General features: G+C 46.5%; 1 long non-coding RNA gene across 1 annotated transcript; it reads right to left on the bottom strand.

The window, feature by feature from the left end:
* Positions 1 to 7,133: 7,133 nt before the first annotated feature.
* Positions 7,134 to 15,650, bottom strand: LOC123598696. Its single transcript, XR_006712750.1, has 4 exons — positions 15,225 to 15,650; positions 12,762 to 12,902; positions 10,654 to 10,836; positions 7,134 to 8,261 (listed from the first exon to the last, which is right to left on the bottom strand). It is a non-coding gene; the product is annotated as an uncharacterized LOC123598696 (long non-coding RNA).
* Between the last annotated feature and the right edge of the window lie 176 nt (positions 15,651 to 15,826).

Below are 15,826 nucleotides of genomic sequence, written 5' to 3' on the forward strand. Positions count from 1 at the left end.
TTAAAAAGATTTTTCGTGGGGCGCCTGGGTGGCACAGTCGGTTAAGCGTCCGATTTCAGCCAGGTCACAATCTCGCGGTCCGTGAGTTCGAGCCCCGTGTCGGGCTCTGGGCTGATGGCTCAGAGCCTGGAACCTGTTTCCGATTCTGTGTCTCCCTCTCTCTCTGCCCCTCCCCCGTTCATGCTCTGTCTCTCTCTGTCCCAAAAATAAATAAACGTTGAAAAAAAAAAAAAGATTTTTCGTTTTCTTTTTTAATGTTTATTTATTTTTGAGAGAGAGAGAGGGGAAGAGAGAGAGAGAGACAGAGAGAGAGAGAGGAGGGGCAGAGAGAGAGGGAGACAGAGGATCCAAAGCGGGCTCTGCGCTGACAGCCTGGGAGCTTGACACAGGGCTCGAACTCACAAACTGAGAGATCACGACCTGAGCTGAAACCAAGAGTCAGATGCTTAACAGACTGAGCTACTCAGGCACCCCCTATTATTAACATATTAGTGTGGTACATTTATCACAATTGATGAGCCAATAGTGCTGTGTCATTATTAACTAAAGTTCATGCTTTACTCAGATTTCCTTGGTGTTTGGTCTCACACTCTGTTTCGGTTTCAGGACCCCATCCAGGATAACATATCATATCTATTTGTAATGTCTACTTAGGCTCCTCTTGGCTGTGACAGTTGAGTTTCCTGCTTTTTATCACTGCCATCCCACAACAATTCACTGACTAATGTGAGCAAAACCCTCTTGGAGCCAGCTCTGCCCAGGACACAGAATCAGCAAACAGCTGACTGTAAACTGTCATCTCTTCTCTCCCTCATGCCTCGAACCCCTTTCCCCGAGGCTCTCAGGCATTCCTGTCTCCCCGTACATTCATTCCAGTGCCCTGTTCATTCCTCCTTTGCCCTCTGATGTCAAGGTATTGAAGGTAGGTCTTCCTTTGAAGTAAAAGGTTGCTTTCTAGAGAAAGCAGAGGTTCGGATCCTCACCCCCCCCCCCGCCCACACACACATATTCCTCTAAAATTGGCTTATTTGTGTGTGTTTGTTTACACCCTTAATTAGTCTAGCTGGACGTTTTTTTTGGTAGCTAATCTCTGGTATGGTTCTAAGCAATACTGGAAGGAGACACTGAGGACTGTAATTAGTAAAGACAAGGAAGTTGAGAAGGAGAGCTGGTGTGAACTGGGGAAGTTAAGGTGCCTCGTTTGCATGCGTCTGAAATAAAGGTGAGATGCACAAGTGCAGAAGTCCTAGAGGAAGTTAGAAATACAGGTTTTGTACACCAACAAGAGGTCAGCATTTATTTATTTATTTTTAAAATTTTTTTTAACGTTTATTTATTTTTGAGACAGAGAGAGACAGAGCATGAACGGGGGAGGGGCAGAGAGAGAGGGAGACACAGAATCGGAAACAGGCTCCAGGCTCTGAGCCGTCAGCCCAGAGCCCGACGCGGGGCTCGAACTCACGGACCGCGAGATTGTACCTTGAGCTGAAGTCGGACGCTTAACCGACTGAGCCACCCAGGCGCCCCCAAGAGGTCAGCATTTAAATATGATTCTTGTTTTTGTTTTAATGTTTATTTATTTTTGAGAGAGAGAGCACAAGAGCGGGGTAGGGGCAGAGAGAGAGGGAGACAGAGGATCCAAAGCAGACTCCACGCTGACAGCAGAGGGCCCAACACAGGGCTCAAACCCACAAACTGCAAGATCATGAACTAAGCGAAGTCTGACACTTAACTGACTGAGCCACCCAGGTGCCCCTTAAGTATTTTTTTTAATTAATTAATTTATTTTGAGAGAGAGAGAGGGAGAGAGAGAGAGAGAGAGAGAGAAAGCGCGCATCAGCGGGGGAGGGGCAGAGAGGGAGAGAGAATCTCAAGTAGGTTTCGAGCTGTCAGCGCAGAGTCTGACACAGGGCTTGATCTCACAAACCGTGAGATCATGAAGAAGTCAGGATTTCAAATAGAGATGTGAGTTATCTGCTTTTGCAGGTGTCAGTAGAAGGCATGGGAGTGAGGGAGAAGAGTCACGGGCACAGGAGAGAGAGCCTCGCCTGTGGTTAGGGGACTGGGCAGGAGTACCCGTGATGGAGACAAGGGAGGCACTGGAGCAGTGGTGTGGAAACCCATGGGGGTGGGGGACAATTGTGGAAGAGTAGGAAGCAGAGGAACAAGACACATTCAGTAGAAGGGACACCAAGAAAAAGGTCATCAGTTTCTGAGTTCAACTGTAGAGGAGGAACAAAGGGACTTGGAACCATTGGGTTTAAACTGACACAGGCACTGATGTAGAGAAAGGAAAGAAATAGTGTGATAGCTACAAGTTACAAAGAGAAGGGTCTATGGTTCTCCTATCCATTTTTCAGGGCAGAAGGAAAGAAACTCAGGGAGGGAATTATTGAAGATGATGGAGGGAAGGGGAAATTGGTGGAAGTTAGGTTCTTGTGGTTTCCCTGCTTCATTAGGATATAAGCTCCTGAAGGCAGCTTCTGAAAGCAGAAATCTGTTTTGATTTCTGCACTATTCCAGAAGCCTAGCACGGTGCCTGGCACCTGGTAGGTGTTCAAGAGACATTGCTGAAGAGTTGAGAAGAAGAGGAATTGTCTAGACACTAGAGAGACTGGCTTTAGAATGAAGGATAAATGAATATATGTATGTCTCCCTGTTAGACCACAGGGAGGAGTGAGGAGCTGGAGGTAGATAAGGAACTCGTGCCTGAAGCAAGCTCCTGGGCTGGGAGACTTGGTACCCAGTGAAGATGGACTGCAGGAGGGCAGGCTGGGCAGGGAACTGAGGGCAAAAGGATCCTGGTTCCATCCAGGGCAGCCACGAGCTGGCCTGGGACACCAGCTGGGCTCTTTTCCCAGCCCTTTGCATTCCAGCTGAGTCCTGTGCACAATGAAGAAAGGGAACTGACAGTGCAGTGACATGATTTAGGTTAATGAACCACTGGTCACCTGCCAAGAGGGTGGGAAGTTGTTTTTCTTTCTGCCCGCTTTTGTAGAAAAGAAGTTTTATGAATGATTCATCTCATCTCATTATTCAGAGCACAAATTCATGAGCTGATAACAAGAGATTAAAACCCAAGGAGAACATTTCCACCCCCACCCCACCCCCACCTACCACCAATTTCTGGTGGATGGATATGTTCACTGTCTTGACTGCAGTAAGGATTTTATGGATAAAGATATCTCAAAACTGTCAAATTGTACATTTACATTTATGCAGTTTACTGTATGTCAATTATACTTCAATAAAGCTGTTTAGAAAAGGGAAAGAATCTCATAGAAAAATTTTTATAATTACAAAGTTTGTGTATTTTAATTTGTGCATGCTTGCTTGTATATATCAATTCATCTAATTTATCTTTGCAATCAAAGAGAAAGTCACTTTTTTAAGTGTTTATTTTTGAGGGGGGGCACACAAGTGGGGGAAGGGTAGAGAGAGAGGGAGACACAGAATTCGAAGCAGGCTCCAGGCTCCGAACTGTCAACACAGAGCCAGCCACGACACTTGAACTCACTGTGAGATCATGACCTGAGCCGAAGTCCGACCTCAACTGACAACAGACTGAGCTACCCAGGCGCCCCAAAGAGAAACTCATTTTGAAATAAAATAATTACTTTGGAAAAAACAAAAGACAACCAAGGAGACAAGATACAAAGAGTATGATTGTAGGATAAAGTAGCCACTTCCTGGGGGGGGGGGGGGGTGCGGATGAGATAAGAGGCAGAGAACTGGGGAGAAAACTCTTCAGTTAGCTGCTGTGAGAATGTTGTGTTCTTTTTGTACTTTATTTAACTGGCTGACTCCCTCCTTAAGACCATGCTCTCCTGGTCCCCATCAATATACAGAAAACCTTCCCTTTTACAGCCTAGAAAGAAAGATGTTTTTCTCCTAGGGAATCAGTTGCTCTGCTAATCTGCTGGTCCCAAGGTCTCATTTCTTAGTTCTCCTGAGGCATTACAGAACTTGAGAGACACCAGTACAATTCACTGAATGGATGGACCCAGCAGCTGGTGTCCCTGTCCCCAGGATTCAGTGAGGAATGAGACTCTTGCTGAGGCCCATCCACTTTAAACTTCTCTGAAAAGCTTTTGGAAATTCAAATTTAAGTGGCTAAGGATTTAAATTACTCCCAATTGGTCTCTGCCATCCAGTGTAGTCTTAGGGCTTTTATGCCAGACAATATGGGTGAAACAGTGCTAGATTCTTTTTTTTTTTTTTTTTTTAATTTTTTTTTTTTTTAACATTTATTTATTTTTGGGACAGAGAGAGACAGAGCATGAACGGGGGAGGGGCAGAGAGAGAGGGAGACACAGAATCGGAAACAGGCTCCAGGCTCTGAGCCGTCAGCCCAGAGCCCGACGCGGGGCTCGAACTCACGGACCGCGAGATCGTGACCTGGCTGAAGTCAGACGCTTAACCGACTGCGCCACCCAGGCGTCCCTGCTAGATTCTTAATCCTAAAGAGGCAGAGTTGGTTCTTGATCTTGACTTCCAATTCAGAAAGGCTAGAAACTAAAATCCCTGGGGCAGGGATGACAAGTCAGTATTTACTTTGTGCATTGGAACTGGTCTCCTTAATAGAGTACATTCATAAGTAGCCAACTCATTTCCTAAACAGGTGCCAAATTTACCAAAAATCTCCACAGGATTCCAGGGGGACCCTGGATGCAAGGGTGCCAGTAAGTGCCTTCTAATTCTTCAGGCTTTGGCTCAAAAGCTACCTCCTCAGAGAGACTTCTCCAACCATTCTCTATACCTAGTCACCATCATGACGCCCCTTTAAAATTTTCTTCATAGCATGTATCAGCATCTTACCAATTAGTTTCTGTCTCTCCTACACTAGAAGAGAATCTCCATGGGAACAGGGATGTTACCTCCTGTGTTCACCCCTGTATCACCGCAATAATGTGGAATAACGGCTTCCCAAAGGTGGTCACGTCTTCATCCTTGGAGCCCCTAAAATATGCTACCTTGCATGGCAAAAGGGACTTTGCAGATGCAATTAAGTTAGGGATGGGGACTCAAAGATGGGGAAGTACCTGGATTAGCCAGGTGGGCCCCTGTAATCACAGGTGTCCTTCTGAGATGGAGGAAGGAGGATCAGGTCAGTGAAGGAGCTGTGACAACAGAAGAGGCAGCCAGGAAGTGGGAGAGAGGCTTGAAGATGCTGCGTTGCTGGCTTTGAAGATGGAGGAAGGTGCCATGAGCCAGAGTACAGACAGCTTCTAGAAGCTGGAAAAGACAAGGACACAGATTCTCCCAAGAGCCCCTAGAAGGAATGCAGCCCTGCTGACAATTTGATTTTAAGATTTCTGATCTCCAGCCTGTAAGACGGCAAATTTGTGGTAATTGGTTACAGCAGCCATAGAAATTCAGCAAACACACTGACTGACCAGCTTCTTTATATCAGGGACCCTGGCCTCTAATAAAAAGGTACCAGGGCGCCTGGCTGGCTCCGTTGGGGGAGCATGCGACTTCTTGACCTTGGGGTCATTGAGTTTGAGCCTCACATTAGTTTTAGAGATTACTTAAAAATAAATAAACTTAGAAAAAATACTTTGCAACTTTATAGTGTTGTACAGTAGCAAAATGTGTTCGTATTCTTAATCTCATTTTATTTTCACAATTCTTATCCTTATTTTATAGACAAGGAAACAAAAAACTCAGTTACCCAAAGTCCCACAGCTTTTAAGAGACAGAAAGTAGGTACAGAACCAAAATCTTTATCTTCTCCTTATTTTGCGTAATGTGTAATTATCCTTATGTCAACAATGAAGGACAAATAAAAAAAATCATTTACAATCCTTTCACTCTAATAGACCAACCAGCTTAATTTTTCTATGTCTCCTTCCAGGTCTCATCTACATAAATACACATTTTCAAAATTTTTGTGATTGGGGGTGTCGCTCAGTCAGTTAAGCATCCGACTTCAGCTCAGTTCATGATCTCACGGTTCATGAGTTCGAGCCCCACATCAGGCTCTCTGCTGTCAGAACAGAGCCCACTTTGGATCCTCTGTCTGCCTTGCTCTCTACCCCTCACCCCCTCAAAAATAAACATTAAAAAAAACTTTGTGATTGTAATGTGTGTGTGTGTACACACATATACATGTAGTTTTCATTTTTTGTTTAACATTATTTTATTGCCTGAGTGTGTCAGTTTGGGTCCTTTGGGAAAGATGCTGAGACAAAGTTAGGAATGTAAGGAGTTTATTAAGGGTAACACCTGTGAAAGAGGGAGGAAGCAGGACAGGGCAAGGGGACCTCCAGTCACCATGCAGATGTGACAGACTCTTGGCCCACCCAGCACAGAGATCGGCACAAAGACTGCCAGTTACAGGAGTGCCATGTTGAATGGAAATGGCTAGGTGCTAGGACCCAATCACACTCAGTCATTGGCTGGGGCTGCCAGGGAAGAGTGTGCTTGCAACTCGAATGTAACAGTGCACCCTGAAGGTGCCGCAGCTTGAAGTGGGGGAGGCTGCACTTCTGGCAGCTGAACAGAAAGTACTCTCTTGGAGGGAATCCACATGGGCACCTCCCTGGCTGCTAGAGCCCACCCGTTGTGTCCTGTGGCTTCACTTCTCCCTGCACATTTGGTAAGTGTTCCAGGGGCCTCTCCTCCTGAGGAGGAGCTCGGAGGCTGATGGTATAAACTACGGTCCCCACCGCTGCTATTAGTCCCAGGGCTGCTGCCGGTACTCCTTGTTTCCTTCCTCCCCTCTCTAAATCTTCCTCGCCCTCAGCCATCACCTCTACTGGTCTCAGTGGTATAGCCACTTGGTGCCCAAACCCTGATTCCGGAGGGATCTGAGGGGTCTGAGGACCCTTTGTAGGCCAGGGTTGCTGTACTTTTCCATTCATGGTCATAACTAGGCAAGGGAGGACCGAGAGTGCCCGGGTAGGGTACATCCCACTTTACTGGGATGCTGGTAAGTTACCAGGACCTCCATCCTGCCCCAGATTTGTTTGTTTAATTAAAAAAAATTATTTTTTAATATTTATTTTTGAGAGAGAGAGAGAGAAAGAATGAGTGTGACTGGGGGAGGGGCATAGACAGAGAGGGGGACAGGGGATCTGAAGCAGGCTCTGCGCTGACAGCAGCGAGCCTGACGCAGGGCTCGAACTCATGAACTGCGAGATCATGACCTGAGCCAAACAAAGTTGGACGCTCGACCTTCTGAACCACCCAGGTGCCCCTGTCCTGTCCCAGCTTTGTAAGAGCAGTCCTATCTCTTCCCTGATTAGGGTCAATTACCCCTGATAACACAGTAGTTTCTTGCCCTACCCTATGCTCCCTGTACATATATAAGGAGTCCAGGGTGCCTAGGTGGCAGCCATGGTTTGTAATTTAATGGGATCCTTCTGGAAAGAGTATGCCCCTTTGTGAATTAGAAGTTCTAATCCTGCAGAGCTCAGAGCTGCAGGAACAGGAAACACAAAGTCCCCCAATAGGTCACTGAGAGTGATGGTAAGTGGGTCTATGGTCTGAATGTTTGCATCCCTCCAAAACTCATACGCTGAAATCTTACTACCCAACATAATGGTGTTAGAAGTGGGGCCTTTGGGAGGTAATTAGGTCATGAGGGCGGAGCCTTTGGGAATGGGATCAGTGTCCTTACAAGAAGAGGACCAAGTAAAGCCCACTCCTCCTTCTGCCATGGGAGAACACAGTGAAAAGACAGCCATCTATGTGCCAGGAAGCAGTTACCAAACCCCAAACTTACTGGCACCACGATCCTAGACTTCCTAGTCTCTAGAACTGTGAGAAATAAATGTTTATTGTTTATAAGCCATCCAGATGGTGGTATTTTGTTTTTGCAGCATGAACTAAGACAGTGGGGCTACTCCTTTCCTGCCCCAGGCCCCACTCAGAACTGGCCATCTTGTGTGGCACCTGGTGTATGGGCCAGAGCAGTGTTTCTAGAATAGAATGTGTTGCCTTCACAATATGAGGAAGCCTCTGAAGTGCTGTGATTCCTTCTTTGTTGTAAGAGATACAAGATGCAACAATTTGTCTTTTACTTTGGAGATGTCCTGGCACATCCCTTGAACACTGGATTCCTGAAAACTTCACTGTGGTTTTGACGTGGTAGGCCCCCGAATCTTTGTTGTGATTATCTTCCACACTCCTCTGGAGCAGATGGGTCTTCTGAGGCTTAGAGTATGCAAACTACTCCTCATCCCGACTGATCAGCATGATGACATCAACAGATGAAAGGGATGTTCTGCAGGACGTCCAAACAGTCCTGTTTCTGACTACATGGGGTGAATCCATTGTAAGCTGGATGTTAGTCAGGATTCTATTTATTACCTGGCCTTCATAAGCTCTACTCAACAGGATGGGTGAGATGATGCTTTGGGTCTCCAGATATCAAGGTCAACTCAGGTTCTGTGAGCAACAGCCCTCAAAATGCCTGGCTGTTCTCCTCTCCTGTGTTTACAGTCACTTGAGCAAAGAGTCATAGACCCCTTTTTGGAAGGGCTGGGGAATTATTGTAGCACATACTTACCACGGTATTGCCAGTCTTGGAGGCCTGGCCACCTCTTTAACCAATGAATTTTGGATCTGAAAACTGACTCAGGTTGGCAAGCTAGAAAAGGGATCATGAGTTTTTACTGGGACTTCCCTCCCTAGGTTCCTGCTTGTCTATTTCTTTCAATTACATATATTCAGTAATACCTGTGCTTTGATCTTGCCCCCAGGGATGCCGTGTTCGATTAACCATCTCCACAGCTCTGTGTTATGCTCCTGGGGCTGTCACTCTAACCTTGCCAGTCATTAGGATAATTGTAACCCCCCAGGCTTCTGGCAGTTAAGTGTTAAGTGCTGCCCCTTGGCCTCTATTGCTTTGGGACTCCTTTACTTCTGTTGCTATAGAAGATAGCTGTGACAGTATCTCCTCCTGTTAGCTCTGGTTTGCAGAAGAAAGCCACACAGAGTTTCACAGTGATGCTGGTAGTACCTTCTCCAGCATATTCCTGATGGCCTTGGTAAAGGAGTTCCTCCAGACCTTCTATGGAACATTGTGTGGTAGAGCTTCTGGCCTCTCATAACAACTGATTCTAGCATGTGCCCACTACACCGAGCTATGGCAGTCCAGGGAGATGCACTTCACTCACCAAGGCTCCTCCGTGTTTTTAGGAGCCACTGAGGCAGGTCTTTACCAGCAAGTTAAATTCTACCCCAAGAGTGGGCCCAGTGAATAAACAGTCTGTATCTAGTCTTGTATTTCAGCCACTTGATTAAACGCCAACCCCATAGATGGGGCGCCTGGGTGGCTCAGTCGGTTAAGCGTCCGACTTTGGCTCAGGTCATGATCTCGCGATTTATGAGTTCGAGCCCCGCATGGGGCTCTGTGCTGACAGCTCGGAGCCTGGAGCCTGCTTCGGATTCTGTGTCTCCCCTTCTCTCTGCCCCTCCCATGCTCATGCTGTGCCTCTCTCTGTTTCTCAATAATAAATAAACGTTAAAAAATTTTTTTAAACACCAACCCCACAGATACCCCCCAAATCTTACCAGTATATGCTGGCTAGTTCTTATGAGTGCATAAGTTCTTATACAGCACATGCAGTCCTGGGGGTATAGTTCCTTTCTTCCCTCGTTGGGACCAGCATGTTCTTGTTAGACTATGCTGTAACTTAACCCTAAGTAAGTTCTTGGCAGTCAGGAGAAGGGGTGGGGGCAGATTCTGGCAGGGGAGAGGCCTCTGTAGTGTCTTTTCACAAGGAGGGAGTGCTGGATCTTAATAGGGAGGTTTGGGCTCCTTCTTAAGGCTCTGAGGGTTTAGAGGAGTGTGAGAGCCAAAATTTTGGGATGCACCACTTACACACCTCCAATTCCATGTTACAGAGTTCTGGGTTTTCCCAACCAAGGCTCTGATCTTGATTACAGATCTGCCTCCTGGAGCTCTATTAAATCCTGAGTTTGGTCTTCAGCTTTTTTTGCTCTCCCACTGCTATAGATAAGGGCCTCTTTGTAACCCATCAAAGAGGCTGTTTGGCCTTCACAGTTAATTTTCAATGTTTGGTTACTGCTCTCAGCTTTTCGTTATCTCTTGGCAGGGCTCAATGCAACTTAATAACAGCCAGCCAATTCCACTGTCCCTGTATTCAGTACTACCCCTCTGCCTTCCCCACATGCCTGAATTGTTACACCACAGGAACATTTTCCCACTGTACCATCCATGAAAGCAACTGGGTCGCCATCTTGTCTCAGACTATCTAGCCCACATACTATCTGGGAGGGGTTCTTACTGCCAGCCAGGCAGTGAGTAGTGCAGTTCCCAAACCCCATCTGACTGCCTGCTTTTTCAGACCACTCTGGGAACCAACCTGAGTCAATTCAGGCGGTCTGGGAAACAGATGCTGAGGCAACATTAGGGGTGCAAGAGGTTCACTGGGTATTAATGTCTATGAATGAAAAAGGGGAAGGAAGCAGGAAAGGATACAGAAGGCTCTGATACCCCTGAAAGGAAAGGACGTAGGAAGCAAAATTGGTTAAGGAGAACCTCATGATGCAGATCTTTCCAAGCTCCAGTCAACCCAATGGAAAGCTTCAGAACAGAGTGTCTGGTAGAGAAGTCTCATAGTGAGCAGAAATGGCCAAGCCCTAACCCCCATACCAGGCCTGGGGACAGTGGGGCCTTACCTCTGACACTGTAATGGATCCCAAAGGTGATGTAACTGGAGGCTGACAGCTGCCTGCACACCAGTAGTTGAATGGCAGATTCTTTCGCCAAGGGAGATCTGAGCCACACGGTCCCCGTGGCTGCTACACCAGTTATTTTGTCTCGGAATTCAATGTTATGTCCATATATCCTCTTCCCTCTCTCTGTATTTGAGATGTACATTCAAAAAAAAGAAATTCACATAAAGAATCTAAGCAAATCCGGCAGTTGGTGGGACTGTGCCGAAACTCTCTGCCACAATGGACTGGGAGGGAACTTGGGGCTTGGGGAATGTGTATGGGTTTACGCTGCCAAGCTTCTGCCTCCTTCACTGATGAGGAAAGGGAAGTAAGATGAGAGGTGGAATCAGCTGTTGTTTGGGTGTGTGGAGGCAAGCTGGCTCTCTCATCAGAACGGCATCTTAACAACTCAGAAAAAAAATTATGCAGGAGGAATCTGTTCCTTTTAATTTCCCTTGGAATTGAAAATATCTAGTCTTCCTGCTCTTTTTTTTCTCCTTTGAAATGATACTCTTATTTTGAATGTATACTGGAGATCTGGACATACTGGAATTTGGTTGCTCAGAGAGTTAGAGGTGGGACAGCAGGGAGGACAAATGGGTGAGCAAGTGTGGGATGACACAAAAAGCTTGGGGATGGGGTTTCCCTTGTTAGGGATCATCTCTGATTAGGCCTTAGGCTGAAAAGGTTGCTTGGAATTCTTTGTCCCAAACAGTTACCTTGTTATAATATACATCAGATAAGGTTACACTTACTCATGTTCCCAGCCCTCTATAAGAGAGGAGTTGGAAGACAGAACATGACTTTTTTTTTTCCCTCCAAGAAGCTCAAAGAAACAATGTAATTATGAAATCTGGGATCATCTTAATATTTCAGAGCAAACGGTGTCCCAGAGATTTTAGGAGACATAGCTAATACTATAGATTTCCCAGAAGTAAAACGTGAATACAGGTCTCTGGCTCCTGACTCAGGGCTCTGCCTCAATGATGCCCACTCATAAAATCTCTGTGGAATGAGCGGAACACATGGGTCAGAATGAAATATCTTTGGGGGACTTTTGGGAGATCCTGAACCCAAAGGTTGGAAGAGCATATCAAGTGAATATATAAAGTGAACCTTTCTTACTATCTTTCCTAATAACACTCATAACAGAAATTTTACTCAACCAGGAAAAGCCCCAAGCCTTAGTATAATTACATGTCATTATTGCTCTTGGAGAGCAAAATACTTGTAAACAAAGCTCCAGAAAGACATGATGAGTAGTGTGTGGAAGGACATCAGGGTGAGTGGTCCCTTTCTTTCTCTCCCTTTGCTACCACTGCAGGGCAGGGCTTACCTCAACCAAGTCTTGCCATTGCATTCTTCATATTGACCCTGACCTAGATTAACCCCCCCCCCCTTTTTTTTTTTTTTGAGAGAGAGAGAGGGGGAGAGAGAGAGAGAGAGAGAGAATCCTAAACAAGTTCCAGGCTCAGTACAGAGTCCGACATGGGGCTTGATCCCATGACCTTGGAATTATGACCTCAGCCAAAATCAAGAGTCAGATGCTCCACTGACTGAACCACCCAGGCACCCCTAGATTAACCCTTTTAAGTACTGCTACCTTCTCACTCAAAAACCTTCAACAGTTCTCCATTACAAATAAAGCCCACATTCCTTACCATGATATTCAAGACTTTATATAATCTATTCTATAATCTACCTCTCCAGTCTTATTTCCCACTATGTCCCTGTCTCTTTGATCAGGCTGCAGGGTCTCCTTCCAATTCCCAAAACAGACATTTATGCTTTCCTGCCCCAGGGCCTTTGCACAATACCTGGTCCTCATTCTTCCTCCCCTTCACATACCTGTTTACTCAACACTTAGATTAAATACTACCCTCTTCTAGTTGAAAGGGAGGCTTTGTGGTAGCACTTCATTTGAACCATTTATTTGGCACTTATTGTATTCTCCTGTAGAACAGTTCTAAAACGGGTTTACAAAGTCTCCAGCTCTCAAAATCACCCTTTTCTCTGACAGGTCAAATGACATGGTGAACTAAAGTGATCTTCAACTCCCCACTCCTTACCTGATCTTCCAATTTAAGTTCCACAGACTTTTCCTTTTCCTCTAGGTCCAGGCTTTGCTAACTCACACATACTCTCCCTTATTTCTTGAATCTTGCTAGCTCTTCTGGCTTATTCTCAAAATATAACTAAGTCTCTCCTTCCTAAAAAGAAATAAAACAAACGTAAAACTTCCCTTTTATTTTACCCTGTGTTTCTTTAAGTCAAGGTACCCTTTCCTTCTCTTGATATATAGTACTTCTGTCATTGCAGTCTGAGCTGAGGGTCTGCCCTCGACTGAAACTTACATCTGGGAAATCAACCATAAATTCAAAATGTCAAATTCCCATCTCTTCTCCTACTCCAACACCTCTCTTCCATGGACTTTTTCACCTACCTCTCTGAATCCTTCCTCAGTGATTTTTGTGTTTCTCCCATGTGTTCCCTATTTTTAAAGGTTCGTTCTTTGGTCCTCTTTGTAAACTTGCATATCTCTGAGGATGATTCTTGGCTCTGTTTCTACTCCTAACTTCTCTTTTAAGCTTCATTTCCAGTTGTTTGCTAGACTTTTTTTTTTTTTTTTTTGGTGGATGTCCACCTACTTTCCAACATGGCAAGTTCCAAAGTTAATTTATTATATTCTTCCTCTTCTGGGTCCTCCCCAGCTCCCTTTTGTCTCCTGTCCTTTCAATCTCAGCCAGTGGCAACACCTTTTTCCAGTTATTTATCTTTAGTTACTCTTCCTGTGCAGCCCTCCCTGCCACTCCTTAGGGATTGGCCAGAGATTTAACAGGTGATTTAACAGGTGATTTTTTTTAATGTTTATTTTTGACAGGGGGGGGGGAGAGCGAGTGCGCGTGTGGAGGAGGGGCAGAGAGAGAGGGAGACACAGAATCCAAAGCAGGCTCCAAGCTCCAAGCTGTCAGCACAGAGCCCGACTCCGGGCTCGAAATCACAAAACGTGAGATCATGACCTGAGCTAAAGTCGGACACACCACTGACTGAACCACCCAGGTGCCCCAAATTGCAATACTTCTTAAGGAGAGGGGACCACAAACTCAGGACAATGACCTTGGTGTCACCTTTACCGCCTGTGCCTGATGGTGTTGTCCCTCTGAGATTGAGTGCTTCCTTCAGGAACAGACACTGATGGTGACTCTGAGGCCTCCTGGTTTTTCCTTGCAATCTGTGGCCAGAGCGCTGGGGTGGGGTGTCTCTTTTTACCACCCTAACTTTGTGTTTACTAATTTACTACAAATACACTAAGTATCCTAATTATTAAGGGGTTACCCATGAGACTTTAGGCATTTCCACTTTTCCAGTGTCTGGATCAATTAACAGTCTCCCATTGCAAATATATACATACATACATATACATATATATATATATGTATATATATATACACACACATATATATGTATATATGTGTATATATATACATATATATATTTGCAATGGGACATTGTTGTTATATACATATATCATATATATATACATTTATATGTGTGTGTATATATATATATATATATATATATATATATACACATATATACATACACATTTTTTAAATCTTCCCACTGGTCTGGAGATAACACATCCTGGAGGGGTGTTTCCTCTTGGTTCCCCACCCCACACCTCTTTGCGGTACCCACCCCTAGGCACTGGCAGGTTTGAGGACTCTAATCCCTGTAAAGGCTTCCCTAGGAATGCAGAGACTTTGCATCCTAGCCACGGAACTGGTAGGTGGACTTTATCCTCCAGGACCCACAACTAGCTACGCTGAGATGAGGGCGGGGGGGGGGGGGGGGGGGGGGGGGAAGGAAATGAGCGCCAGTGAATGCACCAGACTCTGTCAGCTGCATTTAAGATTCCTCTCCAGGGGCGCCTGGGTGGCTCAGTCGGTTGAGGGCCGACTTCGGCTCAGGTGATGATCTCACCGTCTGTGAGTTCGAGCCCCGCGCAGAGCCCCGCGTCGGGTTCCGTGCTGTCAGCTCAGAGCCTGGAGTCTGCTTCCGATTCTGTGTCTCCCTCTCTCTGCCCCTCCCCCGCTCATGCTGTCTCTCTCTCTCTCTCTCTCTGTCAAAAATAAATAAACATTAAAAAAAATTCCTCTTCAACCCGAAATAGGTACAGAATAAATATTTGCTGAGTGAGAACAATATCCAGTGCCCAGCACCCCTAAGGTAATCTCCTTTTTACATATGTCTCCGGTTAAAATCTAGGCAGCTAGCTGTAAGGCTGTTGACCCACAGCTAGCTTATTAGCAGGGGGCCCATAGTTTGCTGAGCCCCTGACCTGACTTTACTCTTCTGGGGTCGGCACCAGTCTCTCCATGTCTCGGAAATGGATTCACAACCTGGGATTGAGTCCCCTTTTGTTTAGAGTGAGGGTCGTTCCTATTCATTGCAAGCGCACATCCCCCTTCAAAGTAAAGTTAGATTTATGTTTGCCCAGTTCCCATTCATTCTACAAATTAAGCGCCTACTGTGTGCCGGTCCCTGTTGTAGCATCCGGGGTTGCGGCGAACAAAACAAGAGATCCTTCCCCTAGTGGAGCTTAAGGCAGGACGAGAGGCACACGATGGATACGATTAAAAAATTAAATTATATAATTTGGAAGATAAATCCTACGGAGAGAGAGGTTCCAGGCTGGACAATGATTTGTGGAGGCCAGGAGAGGGGGGCCGCGGCTCAGGCTGCGACACGAGCTGAGGTCGCAGGGCGCTGGCGGAGCGGGGAGACACCCTGTGCAAAGGGGCAGCGGCGCAATCCGGTCGGTGCGGACACAGGTGAGGGCACACAGCGGTGCAGACTGGGGCCCAGCGGAGCAGGGCGCGGGGGAAGGGCTGCCTCCCACCGAGGCCAGAAGATGCTCCGGCGCGCGGCTCCCTCCTGGGGCCCAGCCGCACCGACCGCGACGCCCCCAAAATGGCCTCCCGTGCACCGCCCCCCAACCCGCCCGCCTGCCCACGTGACCCGGCGCGCCCACCCCGGCCCGCGACCCCCGGTCCGGGTGCCTGGGGCGAACGGCCCCGCCCCCCGCGGGAAAAGGACCAACCAGAGGAAGGGAAAGGCGGGGCGGGTGGTG

The sequence above is a fragment of the Leopardus geoffroyi genome, chromosome C1 (genome assembly GCF_018350155.1).
Source record: "Leopardus geoffroyi isolate Oge1 chromosome C1, O.geoffroyi_Oge1_pat1.0, whole genome shotgun sequence".
NCBI lineage: Eukaryota > Metazoa > Chordata > Mammalia > Carnivora > Felidae > Leopardus > Leopardus geoffroyi.